Here is a 12,829-nt window from a genome sequence, read left to right as displayed (position 1 = left end):
AGTCCTTGTGTAATCATCACTCACGTCTTCATTATCATCCATAGTCATTGCATAGTCCTAATTTTGCATCCACATTATCATCCTCATATACGTCTTCATCTAGATTTCATAGGCGTCTGTCTTAGTCCATTGCCAGTTGCAGAGTCATAGCATGTGTTGTAATTGGTCTCCTAGGTGATGGTTTGCTCCCCTTCGAGCAACCTAATCTAGTGCCAAATGACTGTCAACGAGAAATCATTGATGGTCTAGCTAACTTAGCTTGGGACTCAAGGAGAAATGCACCTCAGTATATAGGATTCGAGTATGAGATTAATATTGAGTATAAAATTGCCCATAGAATTGATAGAGAGATTGAGACAGAACGTCTAAGACAAGAAATGGAAAAACTTGCATTAGAGAAATCCAGAAATACTCAACAGGTCTTACGTCAAAATCCTCAAAAGAGAGTCTAGTCTAGTTTTGCATACCTCATACCTACGTCTACAGTCTAACATTAGCTGTCATCTTGCATAGAACCACCCTCATATAGTAGTCTTAGATGCCCATCACAAGGTCACAAAAGGTAAAAGGTATAATGGACCCATACAACACCCAATCTGTAAACCCAACTTGGAACATGGACATATCAACTGGTCAACAATTAGGTTCTTAGACTACGTCTACCTTAAATGAATTACAATAGCACTTGACAAAAGAAGAAATTGAGTCAGCTCAACAAGATCCACATGTCCTTATGATCTTAGATGCACTTATACATAGTGATAGGGACAAATACCTTTCGTTGTTATTACAAAATGGGGCGAAACTACCTGAAGACTTTGATGTCACAAAGATTTTACCATTGGGAAAAACTTTAGGTCAAGATAATAGTCAAACACCACCCATGACATAAATACAAGCAACGACCTCCAGTTTTCCTCAAAATGTACCTATCCAAACAAATGTCAACACAAATGCAAACTTTCAAACAAGCGTGTCATCTTCGGTGATCAATGTTAGTATACCAACACAAAGCATACTGATAATATCAAGTGTCTCAGCACCTATTCAAACACAAGCAACAAGTGCAACCCAACCTCCAGTTTCCTATTCTATAGGATCAACATATAGTCATCAAAATGAAAATCTAGGTCTTGCCAATACAACAAGTACAACTCAGCCAAACATGGGTTCGCATATCACCTATTTCACAGTACCAAGTGGAACGCACAACACACAAAGTTATAATCTTGGTACCTTCCAACAACCTCCTAACTATGCAACCACAAATCCTTTTGTGGGAAATACACAAACACAAGGTCTACCTTTGACTCAAACAGAGACTCTGACACAACAAATACAAAATTTTCAACAAATGACGACCATGCAGACCAGTAATGATAAAAAGAGCTACACAATATAGGACTTACGTCCTTATCCATTTGATCACACATTATACATGCCACCTTTCCCACAACATTTTGAAATGCCTAAATTTGATAGATATCGAGGTAAGGGTGATCTTAGAGATCATATCAAAGAATTTTTTACGACATGTATAGAGGTTGCCTCAGAAGATACTTATCTAATGAGACTATTTCCTAAAAGTCTGGGCGGTCCGACTTTAGAGTGGTTTTCATATTTACCACCAACCATCACAACATGGGATGAATTAGCTGAATAATTTGTTGCAAACTTCTCGCATAACATTGACACCCCAATTACGTTGATGAACTTGTGTGCTGCTAAACAATATGAGAATGAAATATTTGCATCCTTCATACAACGATGGAGGGCTCTCTATAGGAGGTGCAAGACAATTATCCCAGAAACAGAACAAGTGGACATGTTCACAGAAAACTTGATTCCCAAGATTAAATATCTGATACAAATGCAATGTTTAACCACATTCAAACAAATCATGGAAAAATCTCTCAAATGTGAGAAGGGACTAGTAGAACAAGGTCTTATTAAGTATGGCAACACCAATAACAATGACAAATCTAAGTTCTGGTCAAAAAACAAAAATGTGACCAATGATGGTATTGCAGATGCCAGAACAATAAACAAAAGTCAACCGGTTTTATCTTTAGGAATGAGTCAGTCATCTAATCCACATATAGGGACTAACACGACCTCCACAAATGTAAACACTACACAAAACATGAACACAAGATACCCTAGGGTAAATTCTCCAAGAAGAAATTATACACCTCTAGGAGAACCTATTGAGTCAGCGCTCAAAAAGTTAATACAAACAAACATGATCACTTTACCTGAAGTAAGAGTGTATGAACCAGGTCCTTTCAAACCCACATGGTGGAATGATAATGATTTATGTGATTATCATCGGACTAAAGGTCATAAAACAACAAGTTGCTACAAATTGAAAAACTTGGTCCAAGATATGATAGACCAAGGGGACATCACAATTGATACTGATAAAACCTCAGCAAACACAAATCACATAATTTTTAAGGATCCATTTGTTAAGCATGACAAAGGGAAAGCTACCACATCAAGTACCCAAGATAATACAACTAACTACACAAAGGTCTCATATGACTATACTATTCATGCCATTAGCTCAGGAGATATAGCAAACAATGATTCACAAGAAACAATTGATCAAGATGAGCAATATCTAGACACTCACACAAATGATAACCAAATTTGCATGATATCAGAGGCACCAAAGTACGATGATGATATAAATCTTTGTCTCAGAGACTGGGGACATGATCAACCATCTCATTCAAGTTGGTTTGAAGATGAACTCATAGAACACATCATGGATGTCAAACATACACATAAAGACTATGAAGAGGGATTTAACATAAATTTTGATAAAATAGCATATGATACTGACAAATCCTGTAAGTCAAACGATACAATAGCTACAATCACCATAACTCCCAGAGACAGAGACTGTGCAATAGTTACTCGCAGATAAAAGGTAACTTTACAATGAATACCACAAAATCATCCACCAGCAGTAGGGACCTATAATGTTGTGGACCAACTTAAGAAAAATCCAGCACAAATATCATTATTCGAACTTTTGCGTATTTTACCCACTCATAGAGCTATATTGGACAAAGCACTTCAAGATTCAGTAGTGGACAGAGATATAGATGAAAATGCCTTGCAGTCTATGGTAGGAAATCTAACACAAGGCACACATATTGCATTCATAGAACAAGATATTCCTAGTGATAGACTGCTTCATAACGACCCACTACATCTGGAAGATTACATTCATAAGAGAAGAATCAGAAGAGTACTCATAGACGGAGGAGCCAGTCTCAACATTTGTACTTTAAAACTAGTTAAGGCACTAGGATATTCTGAACTTCACATTGATTCATCCAAGAGGATAAATATCAAGGCATACGATGATGAAGAACGTCCATCAAAAGGCATTGTAACATTACTCGTACAAGTGGGACCTATAACAACACAGGTCACTTTTCAAGTCTTGGACAGAGAACTAGGATATAACATGTTATTGGGCCGCCCATGGATCCACACCATGCAAGCACTACCATCCACATTTCATCAGTGTGCCAAATTCCCATATAATGGTATTGAAATCACCATAAAGGGTGATCCAAATCCTTTCCAACATTGCAATTACTTGAAAGAAAGTGTGGATAATCAAGTACCTATTAATCAAGCAACACCTCTCACTACACAACTAAAGGCATTAACAATCATAGAAACAAAAAAGGATATGCCTTCAACATCAATCTTACAAATACAAGATATGGGTTATGGAGAGTATCCTATTGCAAATAATTTAAGTGGAAAACAATTGTCTCTATCTCCCAAGTCTTTTGGGAAACCTCACAATATAGTATAAAAATAAGACAAAGGAAAAGAAATTGTCAGATACATAGATTCATGCTCTTTCATTAGATGGGGTGAATTACAAGAAGAATCCTTGAACGAAGATGTTAACCATTGGATATATAGAGAAGAAGATCACATGACGATACCCAAAATACCCACAGACCAGTATGGTAATGGATTCAAAATCCTCCAGAGACATGGATATGATGGTACCAGAGGCCTGGGATTCTAGAAACAAGGAAGACTAGAGCCTATTGTTCCTAATGATAATCTAGGGAATCAAGGATTGGGGTATAAGCATGTACCACATATCACAAAGGCAAGGAAACACACCCTTGATATACTAAATCAACCAATGAAACCGTTAGACTACATACCACAAAGGGATTTTTCCACGCAGGTGCTTCCATCTTCATCTCAAACAAGTAATCAAGTACCCACATCGCCTAGTGCGGAACTAGATGGGGAAGACATGAGACAACTCCTGCAAGAACCTAGCACAAAATCACAAAATGATGCAGTTATTGATACAATGGTACATGCTAATGTTGCAACAGAGGCAGGTTTACCACCACCAGCTGAATCTCATCCATGGTTATTGTCACTACTTCTGCCATGAGAAACGACTCATGCTCAACCTAACAAATCAGATGAAGAAAGATTGCAAAGGCTCACCAGACTGCAAATCAATATGAATGACAGGTCTCGAGATAGAAATATGCTCCCACGCCCAAGTCTGGAGCAATGTCACACCATAACTGATAGACCGATATCCTAGATATGCAATCCCATGCATCTGATAATATAACATGTCCAATAGACATGGACCCCATGCATATACTCGTCGATGAACAATCATATCATGGAGCACTCTGCCCCATCCAACTAGAAATCCATGACCTTGTCTGTCAGGTATCAACAAATCACCAACAACACCGCATAGTACAATAGTCATATCATCATAATCCAACCGGGCCCAAGGGATGTCATAACGGCCATTGATCTGCAAGTCTTGTATCTCACACTCAAAAGTGCACACAATCCAACAATGCCATCATCATGGTCATACACAACTCTCTCACCATGAATCAGAATACGTAGTACACGCCATACATCCTCTAACATAATGGATGCCTCCCCAGTCGGAAGATGGAATGAACAAGTCTCAAAATGCCACCGCTCTATCAAAGTTGTAATCATGGCCTTATTGGCTGTAACCTCTGGCAAGTGTAAAACATGATATAAACCAAGTTGTCAGATATGCTCAATCTCCTCATCAAGTAAGTCAGCACGAAGATCAAGTCCACTGGGTCTGCTCTATCGGCAGTATAACACTCCAATATTCTCCTACAACGAGAAAATGTTGAAAATATCAGATATCGGATCACGAAAAACAAAAAATATTTTCAAACGCATGACAAAAATTACACAAACAATGAATGCATGATAGTTATTACTAATGTGGTATACTTATAGCTTTTGCGTAATATTAAACACTATTGCGTATGAAATGAGCTAATGTGTAACGTTAATGAAGAATGCATAGCATTTAAAGCATTTGCGATACATTAAGAACGAATGCATAAAAAATCGATAGGCGAATGCGTAACACAATGGAAAAATTGATCACTGAATTTTTTTTGGAAAATAGCAAAAAACAGGTAAAAAATCAAGAAAAAATTGGAAAAATACCATGTCGCCAATCCCAGGAGGTCTCTGATATGAACGTACTCGGTCAGACAAATGCAATCAAGCTCTATAACCAACCATGATGATCAAAAACTCGAAAGAAAGCACACAAATTGCAGAGAAGACAAAGAATTTACTAAAGTGCAAATGAGCAAATGAAAACCTAAAAATCTCTATTTATAACTCAAAATTAGGGTTTTTTGGACACCTTGATGCCCGTGGTTCCCGCCAGCTTCAAACAACTTGTAGCCTACTCAAACGATCTCGAAATTACATAAAACTTCACACGCTTGCTCATTACACTGGTATCGAAAACATGGTCTCAATTTTTGAATTTTTCGACCACCTTTTCTGAGGGGGCATATTTACACTATACAACAGTACCAAGGCATACTGGGGCAAAATTTTTCGTTTTCTTTGAAACAAGGTCATTTCAACTTTGTCTCAAAGAGGGGCAAATGTAGACACCTAAAAATGTCTCATTAATCATGTACTAATTATTCCTCTAATTAATTAAATAATTCTTTAATTATTTAATTAAGTTAATTAATCATATTCTTCTAATTTCATATTTCCTCACAATCTTACTAATTATTCTATTTCTTATTCCCTCATCATCTAATCATTCAACCCTTTTTCTAAATATTAATTATTTAATTAGCTAATCAATTCTGATTTATAATCCCGAATTTAAATAATCTTTATTATATAAATAAATTAATTCTCAATTTCTATCTCTAATCATCTAATCATTCAACTCTCTTCTAAATATTAATTAAATATTTATTATTTAATTAATTATGATTTTATCCTTTAAATTTAATAATCTTTATTATTTAATTAAATTTCATTTCTACATAATTAAATAGTTTCTTTAAATTATTTAATTAACTAATTAATTCTTCAATTCCAAATCTCCAAATTCTAATTTTATTTAATTATTTCTTCTAGATTCTTCCAAATTCAAATACATGTGCATGATTTCAAAAACCAAATTGAAAATCAAAGTCAAGTTCTAAATATGTTCAAGTACTAAATTGAATTAAAATAAATTCAATTATTTGAATAAATATCATGCAAAGATTAAATTGAAAATCTAAGTTAAAATGCAAGCACATGCTAAATTAATTAATTCAATCAATTAATTAATTAAATCAATTATCTCTCCAACCCCTATTTCCATCTTTTAGTTAGCTTTTTTCTAAATAAAGCTTTTTGTGTCATCCTCTTTATTTCCTCCAATCATTCTTTTTCTTCCTTCAGTTAGCTTTTTCTTAATCAGTTGACTCAATTAATCTATTCAATCTATTATGTTTCACCTCCAAGTCAGCAGTTCAACTATCAATCAGCATGTGAGCTCGCTTGAGTTCCACCTCTTGGTCAATCTGTTCCACCTTTCAATCAATCTCATCCAAAAAACTATAAACTGAGCATTCAATCTCCATTTTCACTCCTCCTCAATCTTGGACAATTACTCTAAATAACGAACTTTGAATCTTTGTGTCACTTGCAGGTTACCAACGCAATATCTGAGAGCCATCATACCACAAAGAAGAGAAGCGCAATGGAAGTTATACGTAGTCATAGAATAGGGAGTTTTTAATTGATTTGATTTATAAACTCTGTTTTGATGTTATTGTGTTATTTCATTGTCTGTTTGTTAGAATTCTTTCATTAGATAGGGATTCGTGATTTCCCTTTGATTCTAATTGATAGTTGAATAAGATGAATTTTACATGCGAATTAATTCATCTACTTGATTAAATAATTATTTAATTCTTTAATTAATTTAATTATTCTTATTCTTCTAAATAATCTTACTAATTATTTTATTTCTTATTCCTTCATCATTTAATAAGAATTAAATAGTTTCTTTAAATTATTTAATTAACTAATTAATTCTTCAATTCAAAATCCCCAAATTCTAATTTCATTTAATTTCATATTCTTCTAATTTCTTCCAAATTCAAATACACGTGCATGATTTCAAAAACCAAATTGAAAATCAAAGTCAAGTTCTAAATATATTCAAGTACTAAATTGAACTAAAATAAATTCAATTATTTGAATAAATATCATGCAAAGATTAAATTGAAATCTAAGTCAAAGTGCAAGCACATGCTAAATTAATTAATCCAATCAATCAATTAATTAAATCAATTATCTCTCCAACCTCTATTTCCATCTTTTAGTTAGCTTTTTCTAAATAAAGCTTTCTGTGTCATCCTCTTTATTTCCTCCAATCATTCTTTTTCTTCTTTCAGTCAACTTTTTCTCAATGAGTTGACTCAATTAATCTATTCAATCTATTTTGTTTCACCTCTAAATTAGCAGTTCAACTATCAATCAGTAGTTCAACTATCAATCAGCATGTGAGCTCACCTGAGTTCCACCTCTTGATCAATCTATTCCACCTTTCAATCAATCTCATCCAAAAATCTATAAATTGAACATTCAATCTCCATTTTCAATAATCATGAACTTTGAATCTTTGTGTCACTTGTAGGTTACTAGTGTAATACCTGAGAGCCATCATACCATAGAGAAGAGAAGAGCAATGGAAGTTATACATAGTCACAGAATAGAGAGTTTTTAATTGATTTGATTTATAAACCCTATTTTTATGTTATTGTGTTATTTCATTGTCTGTTTGTTAGAATTGTTTCATTAGATAGGGATTCCTGATTTCCCTTTGATTCTTATCATCTCTAATCATCTAATCAAATATCAATTCAACTACCAGGCTCAAGGAGGGTAACTAATGTCCAAAGAAGACCAGTCCATCTACACCAGAATCAACAACAGGAACAAGAAGAAATGAGTGATGATAGCTCACATGATGAAACATATATTGAAAGTGAGACAGACTCTCACGACTACGAGTTCTTATCACTCCATGATTCGAGCCCACCAATAAGTGTAATATTAAAATATCAAATAAAACCTATACAAGATGAAAATACACAAAGTCATTCAAACAATCAAGTCTTCATGTTATCAGAGTCTACTATAGAAGGGAGTAATGATTTACCCCTAGTACATTCACACCTAATTGATTGGGGGCAAGAAGGAAAACCAATGCTGGATTGGTTTGAAAATGATGAAGCAATTGCAGAATTTCTCAGAGTCGGAGAGAGGCTTCCACAAGGTGATCACAAAGCAGGGTTTGCTGTAGAAATGGATATAACAACATATTTTGGAGAAGAAAGTGCTTTTGCAACAAAAGATAAGGATCAAACTACCCATAGTGGCAAGAGAAAGTTAGGTAACCTTCCTATTGAAAGAGAAAGTTTAGCACTGCTTATAGAGGAAATAGAAGAAGTAAACGTAGCAGAAGGGGAGGTTGTACATAACATCCATCTGGCAAAATCGCTAAGCAAAGAAGAAAAAGACAGATTCATTCATTTTTTCATGAAATGACCTATCAACTTTGCTTGGTCCTATGTAGATATGCCAAGCTTAGCCTCTGAATTGGTTGCATCATTTACCTTTGATACCAGGAGTTAAACCTTACAAGAAAAAAATTGAGAAAAATGCATCCAAGTATTGCATTACTAGTTAAAATAGAACTACAAAAATTGCTGGATGTAGGTTTCATTAGACCTATTGATTACGCAGAATGGATATCCAGCTTGGTACCTGTGACTAAGCCCACAGGAGGAATAAGAATCTGTACTGATTTCTGAGATCTAAATAAAGCTTGTTGTAAGGATGACTTCCTGCTACCAAATATTGATATGATAGTTGACCTAACAGTTGGAATTGAGATGCTATCCTTAATGGATGGTTTTTTAGGATACAACCAGATTAAAATTGCACTAGAAGATCAACATAAAATGTCCTTTACATACCCATGGGGAACATACTGCTGGAATTTGATGCCATTTGGTCTCAGAAATGCCAGAGCAACATACCAAAGAGCCATGACAACATTGTTTCATGACATGATCCACAACATAATGGAAGATTTTATGGATGACATATTGGCTAAATCACAGACAAGAGAAGATCACCTTGTGGTCCTTGCACATATATTTGATCGGTTGGAGCAGTATAATGTCATACTAAACTTGAAGAAGTGTGTGTTCGGCGTAACAACAGGTAAACTGTTAGGGTTTATAGTGTCAAACAGAGCAATTGAAATAGACCCTACCAAGGTCAAGGCAATCATTGATATGCAACCTCCATCAAAAATTAAACAACTAAGAGGGTTACAAGGAAGACTGCAATCCATAAGGAGATTCATAACGCAATTGGTAGATAAGTGTCACCCATTCCAAAATTTACTCAGAAAAGGTGTTACCTTTAAATGGACAGAAAAATGCCAAGAAGCTTTCCAGGATTTGAAAGATTATCTTTTAAACACACCATTGTTAATATCCCCTACTCCAGGAAAACCTCTATTGTTATACATATCAACAACAAACTCAGCTCTAGGAGCTCTATTGGCACAACATGACAAAAAAGGAAAAGAAAGAGCCATTTATTATATAAGTAGGACTCTGATTGACTATGAGCTTAATTATACCCCTATAGAGCGAGCATGCTTAGCAGTAATCTTTGCATCCCAAAAGCTCAGACATTACATGCTGAGTCATAAGGTACAACTCATTGCATGCTTTGACCCACTCAAGTACCTGTTGAGCAGAGCAACATTGACCGAGTGATTAGCTAAGTGGGTTATGATCCTGAGTGAGTTTGATATAGAATACATAGACAAAAAAACCATCAAAGGACAAATTCTAGCAGATCAATTAGTAGAGGCTCCTTTATAGGATAGTCACCCATTGCTGATATACTTTCCAGACGAATCCGTGTTTACATTAACTGCATCTGTAATGTGGAAATTATATTTTGATGGGTCATATACAAGTCATGGATCTGGAGTAGGGATTCTTTTCGTCACCCCTCAAGGGGATGCTATACCTAAGTCATTTAGGATCAATTTCCAATGCACAAACAATATAGCTAAATATGAAGCTCTCCTCATAGGGCTTCGTTCAGCTGTATAGTGGAGAATACAAGAGTTACAAGTCTATGGTGATTCACAGTTGATTCTAAACTAGGTCAATGATGATTACAACATGAAGGATGACAAACTCATGCCTTATAAGAAGCTTGTAGAAGTTTACAAGGAGCACTTCAACAAAATCACCTTCGAATAGATCCCAAGAATACAAAACAAGGCAATAGATACAATGGCTACCATAGGATCTCTTTTGAATATGCCTGCTAATGAAACTCAGTTTGAGTTCATCATAGAACAGTTGATGCTACCGGCTTATGAGACTCCTCCAACATAATATGTATGTACAATTGTGGGTCCAGAATCACCTTGGTACAATGAAATATATACATATTTACATACTCAATACATGTCGCCGGATCTGTCCAGAAATCAAAAGAAGACCTTTATTCGTCAGGCATCTAGATACACCATTATAGCTGATATGTTGTACATAAAGGGCTTCGATAGAAATCTTCTCTGATGTCTTGATGAGAGTGAAGCACACTTGGCTTTAAAGGAAGTCCATGATGGATTTTGCGGGGCTCACCAAAGTGGTCCACCATTGTCAAAGAAATTATTGAGAACGGGTTACTACTAGCCAACTATGGAAAAAGATACTTATAAGTATGTACATAAATGTAAGCAATGCCAAATGCATGGGGATCTCATTCATGCATCAACACAAGATCTTCAACCCATTACCTCACCATGGCCATTTTCACAGTGGGGATTAGATCTAGTGGCTAAAATCAACCCTACTTCTTCCAATGGGCACAAGTTCATTTTAACGGCCATTGAGTACTTTACCAAATGGGTTGAGGCAATTCCTCTTACATACACTATTAGAAAACAGATAGCAAAATTCATGCTCAACTACATTATATGTAGATACGAGATTCCACTGTGCTTCATGACAGATAATGGACGTCCATTTAAAAACCAGGAAGTGAAGGAATTATGTGACAAATATCACATACAACAAAGATTTGCCACACCATATTATCCACAAAGCAATGGACAAGTAGAGGCTACAAATAAAACAATATTGAAAATTCTTAAGAAAGTTGTCACTGACACAGGACGTGATTGGCATCTCCAGTTAAATCTCTCTCTTTGGGCTTATAGAACAAGAGTATGCACACCTACAAGAGCAACACCATATTCCTTAGTCTATGGTATAGAAGTAATACTCCCCAGTGAAATAGAAATACCTTCTCTAAGAGTTTCCTTATAGAACATCATATCAGAAGAAGACTACAGGGTAGCAAGGTTACAAGAACTTGAAACCTTTGATGAAAAAAGATAAACAACGTTCAACCATCTACAAGGATATCAAAATAGACTAGACAGAGTTATAATAAAAGAGTCTGCCCATGAAATTTTCAAGTGGGAGATCTAGTCCTTAAAGAGAATCAAAGGAAAGTAGTGGAACGAGAAAAGCCAGGGAAATTTGAACCTAACTGGCTAGGTCCTTTCATCATAACAAGGGTTATAGGCAATGTAGCATATAATTTGGCTACCATGGAGGGAGATCCACTCTCTGACCCTATGAACAACATGCACCTTAAACAATATTATACCTAAGGGCTGGGTAGTTTAGGTTTTACTTTCCGCATTGCATATCATATTATTCAAAGCATTTCATTACATATAGTTTCTTTTTTAATTGCATCACATTCTCAAAATTTTTTGCATTTTCATATAGCAGCACCAATAAAACAAGGCAACTGTCTAATTTTATCATTCGTTTGCATTCAAGAGAAGCAAGGATCATCTCCTTTCTTAGATATTTGGACATGAAGTATTTGAGGTTCTAAGATCATTCATTTTCAACATTACCCTGGGACGATGCTTTACTTATGGTTGGGTAGTGATTTCACTTTTCAACCCAAAATATATCAATTGCTATATCTCAAGCATATTAAGAAGATCTCTAATTTATTCTAGACACCTAGTTGATCATATGACTAGTAAAAAATCTAAAATTCTACTTTAGCACCACTGTAATTGTCACACCCAAGTAGGTTTCATTACTTACAAGTCAAGGCAAGAAAATAAAAAGAAAAAGAACTATGCCAAATTCATCTCAAGGCAAAAGAGCAATGTTATATAACTGAAATATCACGCATATGAGTGAGCCAAAAATATTGACTATGGGAACATGCAAGTAACTCTATTAGGGCTATGAATGCCTACTGGCAATGGAGCAATATTTGAGAAATTATAGTCTATAACCTCGTTGGAGCTCTCAAGGCTTGCTGGTAGCGAGGCTTTATTCAGGATGCTTTTGAAGTTAGGATA

This window comes from Cryptomeria japonica, chromosome 10, assembly GCF_030272615.1.
Source record: "Cryptomeria japonica chromosome 10, Sugi_1.0, whole genome shotgun sequence".
In the NCBI taxonomy this organism is placed as follows: Eukaryota; Viridiplantae; Streptophyta; class Pinopsida; order Cupressales; family Cupressaceae; genus Cryptomeria; species Cryptomeria japonica.
The sequence above is the reverse complement of the archived record's forward strand: the minus strand, read 5'-3'. Positions refer to the sequence as shown.